This window comes from Manacus vitellinus, unplaced genomic scaffold (genome assembly GCF_001715985.3).
Source record: "Manacus vitellinus isolate BGI_N305 unplaced genomic scaffold, ASM171598v3 scaffold_62_pilon, whole genome shotgun sequence".
NCBI classification, from domain to species: domain Eukaryota; kingdom Metazoa; phylum Chordata; class Aves; order Passeriformes; family Pipridae; genus Manacus; species Manacus vitellinus.
Window position 1 is genome coordinate 531,705 of NW_021940704.1, and position 8,434 is coordinate 540,138.

Sequence of the window (8,434 nt, forward strand, 5' to 3'; positions counted from 1 at the left end):
ACCCCAGTGTCTTGTACTTGGGAGATGCAGGGGAAGATCACCTGGGACCAGTTGTGCCCTGGTGCAGCCTCTGCGCAGCCAGCGGGGTCTGGGTGGCTTGTCACAGCCTGCCTGGCCAGCCTGCAAGGACAGGGATGGATCAGGCCAGAGAGCCAGGAAGTGCCATCCCTCCTGGGTAGGGCTGGAGACAACACCAGCCCAGCACCAGCTGCAGCACCTCCTTGCTGCAGACCCAGCACTTGCCTTTTGCTCCTCTGATGTCACATGATGGGGACCAGAGACTTCTTGGGAAGTGGGAACGCTCCAGGTGTTACCAAAGTCCAGCCATGGGGCAGGCAAGGCACAAGGAGAGGCTGCTCAGCCCCCACAGATGAGCCAGCTCCAGCTCCTATTGGCCCATGGTGGTTTACCCTTCCAAAGGACGGTCCTTGCACTGCTCCAGCTCTCAGGTTTGGGCATCCTCAGCTGAATCAGGAGTCTTTGCCTGGCTTTGGATCCTCACAGACGGGTTTAAACACATCCAAAAGCTGCAGGTCCCCTCACCCTGGCTGGGGAGCTCAGGTCACCGCTGTGCAGCAGGAGGTGTCCACTGGTCTTGCCAGAGGCTGTGAGCTGGTGGGAGTTGCCTCATCCTCCTCATTGGGAAGGGGAGATACCAGTGGAGTGGTGTTGCTGCCAGATGAAGGACTCGCACGGCGAAGGGCTGGGAAAACGCTTGTCCGACAAGGCAGAGTGGCTGTTTCCAGTGTGATACAGCAGCCAAGGACTGTTGGATTCCTCTGTTCTTATTCACCAACAGTGGTGGGAGTGGGGAGGATACATGCCTAGCCCCAGGACCTGGGAGAATCCCTCATCCCTTGGTGCGGGGACCTGAGGATGTCACATCTGGGTGTGAGGTCCCACTGCAGCCAGGACACAGCAGGGACCAGGCTCCCTGTCCCACTCTCCTTGGCACAGCCATGTCCCAGAGGGTGGCACACACAGGCATGGCTCAGCCCTCCCCCCTCGGGACCCTGCAGCTCCAGAAATAAATCTCAGCGAAGCAGAGGATGGGGCTGGCGCCGAGAGCTATTCAAGCAGCAGTCCCTGAAGAGCTGTGGGACGGTTCTCTGGAAGGAACCCCGGGCTGTGCTGGCAGGAGCAGCTGTTTACTGCTCCTGCTGAAATGTGCAGTGTTCCCATCCTCTGACCTCCCAGCCTTCCTTGAAATCAACCATCAAGATAGACAAAGCCATTGGCCAGCCAAGGCTGCTGCCCCCTGCACCCTCTGCTCGGCTCTCCCATTGCTGCGCTGCCATAGACATGAAACCCCAGATCCTGCCACTGGATTAAAAAAAAAAAAAATGAATGAAAGAAAGAAAAAAACCCTTGCTGACATGCTGGAGTTTCCTGCCAGGCTGGAGTGGTTGGTCTGTCCTTTGGTCCCCCAGGACAGGGGACAAGGGTTGCAGTCGTGACTGCAGTCCCAGGGCTTACCCATGTGGACCTGCCTGAGCCTCACTGCTCCATTTTGGGGGCCAGGCTGCTGAGTCCTGTTCCTCTGACTCTGCAGCTGCCCTCATCAGCACCTGTCCAGGGGGTCAGTGCCCTTCAAGTCAGAACAAAGTGCCAGGAGTGATGCTGGGCTCTCACTGCAGAGCCACAGAAAGGAGATGTCCCAAATCAAGGGGACAAGAAGGGCCAATTTGGAGTGAGATGTGGCCTCAGTCCATCCTGATGCTCTCCTCCCCTGCAGCCCTGACTCGCTGTGGCCGTGACCACCACTGGAAAGGGGCATTCGGAGCCTCCTTGGCCACCAGGACGGGCTGTGGCCAGTGTCAGGTGAGGCTTGCTCACCCCAGAGCAGTTCTGAAGCCCCACAGTGGTGCCGAAGTGGCTTATGGGGGTCTCCCCCCCACCCCCCTCCCGGGAGCCCAGCCCTGGTCAATCCAGCCACAACCCCGCTGAGCCTCCTGTGCGGGCAGAGCAGCTCCAAAACTCCCAGACTTCCAAGACGTTTTCTCTGCCTGCATTTCTCCGAGCCAGCGGTGATTTCAGCATCGGAGGGGCGAGCGCAGCTCCCCAGGCTGCCGGCGTGGGCGGGAAGCGGGATGCTGACCAAGGCTGGATGGTTGGCTCGGCTGCCGGAGGAGGGGGAGCGGAACCGCACCCTCCCCTTAACAGGAACCGTCTGCCGAGCGGCTCAGCGAGAGGTGGATGGATGGATAACGCACGGCTCCCACCAGCCCCGCCCTGGCCGACAGCCGTCCTCGGCAGCGGGCTGACAGCCAGTCCCCGAAAATATGTGCTACAGGCAGCACGGGGGCCAGGACACCCCAACCCTGCTGCCAGTAGCTCCCTTCACTGTTGATGTTCCTGCAAGAAAGGGGCAGCCCTGGTTGGGCTTTGTCACCCTCCGTGGTCGCAGTTCCCCCGCAGCCCCCCTGCCCGTGGGCGTGGGGTCCCTGCAGAGCCTGACCGTGCTCAGGGGGACACGCAGGACATCCTGAGAGCTGACATTGAGGATGGCATCTCCAGTTCGTTGCTGCAACCTCTCTTCCTCCCTCTTGGGGTTTTGTTGGGGCCGGGATTCCTGCTTGAATGGACCCAAATCTTGATTCAAAAAAAAGCATTTTCAGCCTTGGATGGTGTTTTGGAAGGATTCATGTGAGAGCTGAGCTGGTGACCTTGCTCAGGAGCTGGGCTGTGGCCCTCAGGGGCAGTAGGTCCCTTGGGGACAGCAGGTCCTCAGGACCCCTGTCACCCAGTAAGAAGTGCATGGAAGCACGAGGGAATACGACTGCTGCTGTCCCCTCACAGCCTCACAGACCCCTGGTGTTCCTGATTCCTCCTGCCTGGGCCAGTCCCTGCAGAGTGAGCTTAGAAGAAACTCCACAAGTACCAGTGTTCCTGGCTCCTCTTAGGAAGCACTTACAGCATCACATTGGCTGGGAATATGGCAGCACTTACGGACCAGGAATATGGATTGGCTTCAACTATGTGTCTCCTTGGAGCTTGCGTCATCCTAAAGCAGCGTGCAGGATGCGTTCACCTCCATGTGGAAGCAAGAGCTGGAGTGTGCCTTGGCAGCCAGTTCTCCAGCTGCAGGGAGCTCCGTGGTGCTCAGAAGAAGCAGAGGTGGGAGTGCAGGATGGTTCCCCACAGCACCTGCACAAGTTATCCGTGCAGCGAGGTACCAGTGGCTGGGGGGGGGGTGGCTGAGCGTTGGAGAGCAGGTGACCCCTGGCAGGGGAGGAAACCAGCAGTCCCCTGGGGACAGGCACCCAGCTCTCAGCACAGTCTGTGCTCACCGGGTGCCCAGCGCCGTGCCCGCTGGCCATGCCTATTTCCCCGCGGGCACTGGCACAGGGCTGGCCGCACGCTGGCCCCTGCGTGTGCACGGGAGCCGCCCGCTGCCAGCACAAAGCCTGGATTGAGCGGGAGCTGGCATGGCACCGAACGGGCCGAGGATGCTGGCGAGGAGAATCGGCTCTTCTTCTCCTCACCCGTGCCAGCGGGCTCTGCCGCTCTCCTCCTGCACTCGTGCCTGGCAGCGAGGCCGGCCGCCCGCCTCGGGCACTGGGATGCTTCTGGCGGGGGATCAGGCTGGCACCTCGGGCAGTGGTGAACGCGTGGCTCTGGGTGAGTACCTGCCAGCACGCAGGGTGACCGTCCCCTGCCAGTCCACCAGAGCCTGACTCGATGCAGATGCCAGCCTGGCATGGTGCAGTGTCTGGCAGCTGGTCACAGCTCCAGGAGCCAATGTGGAGCTGCATGGCATGGGGAGACTGAGCGTGGTGGGCAGTACAGAGAGCAGGAGAGGGTCATTACTCCTTGAGTTAATTAATGGCAGCAGATCAAAGCAGCAGGGAACAAGGTAATTCCCCCCATTACCCAGACAGTGGCTGTGGGCAGCCATTTCCCTCCCTTCCCGGCACCTCGAGTCACCGGCTGCATCCATATGGAGCAGCATGGCCACACTGTGAGCTTGGATCCTGACTCAGTGTCCCCATGGCCAGGCAGGAGGATGGGAACAGCAGGGCATGCCACATCCCCAGTGCGGGGCAAACCCCCCTCACACACCTGTGCTTGTGTATCCATGTGTCTGAGTGTGCATACACATACCTGTTGCAGAGGTGGGGACTCCTGGGCATGCTGAGGGTGCTGCCAGGGTCTGTGCTGTCAGAGCTCCCAGAGGGGTGTTCCTAGGTTGTCTTGTGCTTGCTCTGTGCACCATGGAACCAGGGGATCTCTGCTGCTATTGGGTCAGCCCTGAGAGCCACCTGCCCCTGTGGCAAGATTCTGCTCCGATGCTTTCCCATCCCTCACAGCTGGCTGCTGCAGCCATGGCTGCCTGATGCCAGCACCTCTCCACTGCACAGGGCTTGTCCGTCACCATCCCACCATTGCCACCTGGGGGGTTTTCACGTGGCTCCGTCCTACAAGCAGGGGGAGCAGATCTCCCTTTGCAGACCCAGCGTGGGGGTGCACCCTTGTCCAGATCATGACGAGGTTCCGGCTGGCCCCCGGGTGTTCTCCTCCCCGCAGCTGCAGCCGGCAGCCTCCCGGGTGGTCCCGGCTGTCAGGCAGCGTGTGGGCTGTCGAGGCCACCTGCAAGGGGCTGCCTGTGTGGGACCGGCTCCCTTCCTGCCGCGCTGGGACCCCGGCCAAGGGCGGGGGGGGATGGACAGCCGCCCTCCCTGGCGGCCATGGGGTGCTGCCAGCCTCGGGAGCCCTTCACCTGGCTGCCTGATCCCTGTTAATTACAGGAGGGGCAGTTCACGCTGCCCACAGCAGCCACACGGGCTGGCACAGCCCACAGCACAGGTGGCGGTGCCATCTCCTCCCCAGGGGTCCCACCAATCGCATCCCTTTCGCGGCTCCCGGACCCGCTGGAAGGATGCCAGCTGGCAGGATGCTCCGTCGCCGCTCCATCTCCATAGCTCCGGCACCCGCAGCAGGGACGTGTAGCTATATCTTTAAGAAGGGCCTGGGCTGGGGTGGGAGAAGCGTTTCCATCCAGCCTTTCTCCAGAAACCTGGATCGAGTTAGCACAAGCGAGCGCTTGCCGGAGTTGGCGCTGTGGCCGTTCCCCGCTCCGGCCGGGGCAGACGCCAGTCCGCCCCGTGGGCAGCCATGGGGACTCTGAGCAGGGGGTGANTCTCCAGAAACCTGGATCGAGTTAGCGCAAGCGAGCGCTTGCCGGAGTTGGCGCTGTGGCCGTTCCCCGCTCCGGCCGGGGCAGACGCCAGTCCGCCCCGTGGGCAGCCACAGGGACTCTGAGCAGGGGGTGAGGTGCAGGGCAGCTGCCGTTCCCCATGGCCTCGGGCCCTGCGGGGAGAAGAAGAGGAGGAGGCAGAGTTAGGTAAGTAGAAGTTTTTTTCCTCTCCCGCCTGTGGGACTCGCTGCCCTGCTCCGGGAGGGCCTGGCCGGGAGTGGTGGGTGCATGACATACGAAGGGCACCCACTGGAGGTGGCTGCAGGCAGCAGGCAGCCCCAGGGCTGGCAGAGCTGCCTGCTCAGCTCCTGGCTCCTGCCACATGCGGTGGGGATGGTGGGATGGGGACAGCTGGGTGCCCATCACCCCTCGTGTGAGGGCTTACAGGTGGAACACACCGATGGTGGCAGCAGGCACAGCCCCAGAGGGGGGGTAGGGGTGCAGTGCCCTCTGCCCCCCTGGCAGTGCCCGTGCCCAGCCTAAGGACTGGATGTGTCCCTCCTCTTTCTCCCCTACCCCCCCGACTTGGGTTGGGGCAGGAATCATCCCCAGAGAATATCCCCAGGGACCCCACTGCAAGGAAAGTGCCTGGTCTGCCCCTGCACTGCTGAGGGCACAGGAGCTGAGGGATCTAGTGGTCTTGGAAGGAGATGCCAGTGTCTCCCCTGGCATCCCACATCTCCCATGAGTGGCTCATAAACGACACGAACTAGCGAAGGCACCACGTCAGGGGGTGGCAGCTTGGCTCCCTGCTGTTCTCTGGCACAGCTGTTTTGGGCGGCGTTCAGAGGAAGCTCTGCATGGCTGGGGGCGTGGAGGCAGGTTGAGGAGTGGTCAGGGCTGCGGGGTCCCTGCGTCTGCTGAGCCTGACCCCACAAATGGCTTCACGCCAAGCTCTCACACTGCCGGGGATGTAGCAGAGCCAGGTGACTGCATTCTCCAGCACTGGGCACATTGGGAGCATGGAGGGCAACACTGGCAGTGCCCGTCCTGAGCATGGGTAGGACAGTCAGGCCCCAGTGCAGCTCCCGGGACACAGAGCAAGGAAATATGTTGGTGCGCTGAAGGAATCCCAGGAATGCAGAGCCTGGAGGGGACTCGAGGTGGCACAAAGGTGTCACGGCAGCTCCAGCCCAGTTTTTCAGTCCTGCACTCAGATCCGCTGCCAGCACCAGGTCTCGAGGGGCAGCTTGGGCGTCACCTCCAGAGGGGCAAGCCAAGGGGTTGCGGAGCTCGGTGTCCCAGCTCTGCCCCGCAGCTCAGCTGGGACCCCTCTGGTGGCTGTACTCGTTCTGCTGGGATGACAACACAGCCCTGGGAGTGACGGTGTGGGGCTGAGAGCCTCGGCCCTGCTCCCTGGCCCTGGCCTGGCCAGCCCCGAGCCATTCTTCTCCAATGAGCTCATCTGTCTCACTGGTTGTGAGCTTTAACATGGTCTCTTGGACAGAAAATAACCAGCTCGGCCACTTAGTGACTGTTTATGGCTTCTTCATAGCTGGGTTCTCTGCCAGGAGAGGGGCTGCTCTGGGAACAGAGAGTGAAGCCACGCCTGTGCTTGGGCCAGACAGTGCCATGGCGCTGGCACTTCCCTGCTCAGTGCCTGCAGCTGGGCCAGGCATGTGGGGTGCGCTCAGCCACTTGCACCCTCCTGCCCTTTGGGCCTGGCACAGTGAGCCTGGTATCCTAGGTGGGCAACCTGGAGCTGTCTGGGCTCCCAGGAACCGCGTGGCCAGGACAGTGCAAGCAGCTACATGTCCCCATGGGGCTCAAGGAGGACCTGGGTCTGAGGCTGCCCCACACCAGGTGACAAGTCCCGAGTGATGGGGACTTGCCCAGCTCCCCAGGGCAGGGTGCAGAACAAAGGTCCCACTGTTGAATTGTGGCCCCATGACCCACGAGTGGAGCTGTTTGCAGAGGGGCTGCTGCCTGGGCACCATGTGTCTGGGCTTGGCAGGGGCTTGGGGGAGCAGCAGAAAGTATTTTCTTGATGGAATTTCTGCAAACCACCCCCAGCTCGCCCCAGTCCTTCGCCTTCCCAGGGAGTGTGGAGGCTGGGTGAGGTGGGTGGGAGCCAGCCTGCACTGCCCACAGCCCCAGGACCACCCGGGTCCCTCTGAGCCGTGCAGCCCAGCCCTGGCACGGGGGCACGGCACAGGCACCGGGGTGCCACCACAGGGCCCCCCGCACTGCTGCGGCTGTCACACCCACCTGCTCCCACATCAGTCACACAAACCGCTCCTTGCGCCAAGTACTGATCCAATTTGTGGCTGTTTCCATAACAACCTCCCAGCACTTTCTGGTCCTTTCTGTTGCTACACAGATGCCGAGATCCAGTGTGTCAGGGATGCTCCGTCCCAGGACACAGTCGCTGGGCTGAGCCATCCCAATCCCTCATGGCTCCCGGGGGTGAAGGGCTGCGAGTGCAGGAGGCCTGGGTATGCTGGGCAGGTTTCCCCACCCTGGGAAGGGCTTTTTTTCCCCATCAGAAGGATATGGTGAGGGGAAGGAGCCCAAGGGCAGTAGCTGATTCCAGTGTCCAGCCCTATCCTGGTGGGGGCCCCTGCGTGCAGCTCAGCCTTGTGCAGTCATGGCACTGTCTAGGACACTCAGTGCCAGGAATGGGGACCTTGGAGGTGCTGGGAGATAAGGTACCCCCCTGCTTTTCCTATCTGATACCTTGTCAGCCCCATGCCTGGCTCTTGCAGTGTCCTGTGGCTCTCACACAGGGTTCCTGATGGGACCCAGCTCCAAAGCTCTCCCCACACCTCCTTTCTCCCACTGTGCACAGCTCCAGCTGCTCTCAGAGATGGCCTCTACCTCCTGGCAGAGGTCTCTGACCCCTAGCCTCCATCCATCCCCTGCTCAACCACTCACCCCACAGGGCCAGCATTGGGACCCCCACCCAGGCTCAGCCCCAGCCCCAACACCCTGGGATGCCCAGCCCCAGGACTTCCCACACAGCCCCATCGCCCCGGGGGCTGCCCAGCCCTAGGACTCCCAACCCAGTGCAGTCACCCTGATATCCCCACACTATTGCTCCGAGGGTGCCCAGCCCTGGTACCTTCCCACCGTCACCCTGGTATCCCACATCCCCATCTCCCCGGGGGTTGCCCAGCCCCGGTGTCACCTCCACCCTCATCCCCAGAGAATATCCCCAGGGACCCCACTGCAAGGAAAGTGCCTGGTCTGCCCCTGCACTGCTGAGGGCACAGGGGCTGAGGGATCTAGTGGTCTTGG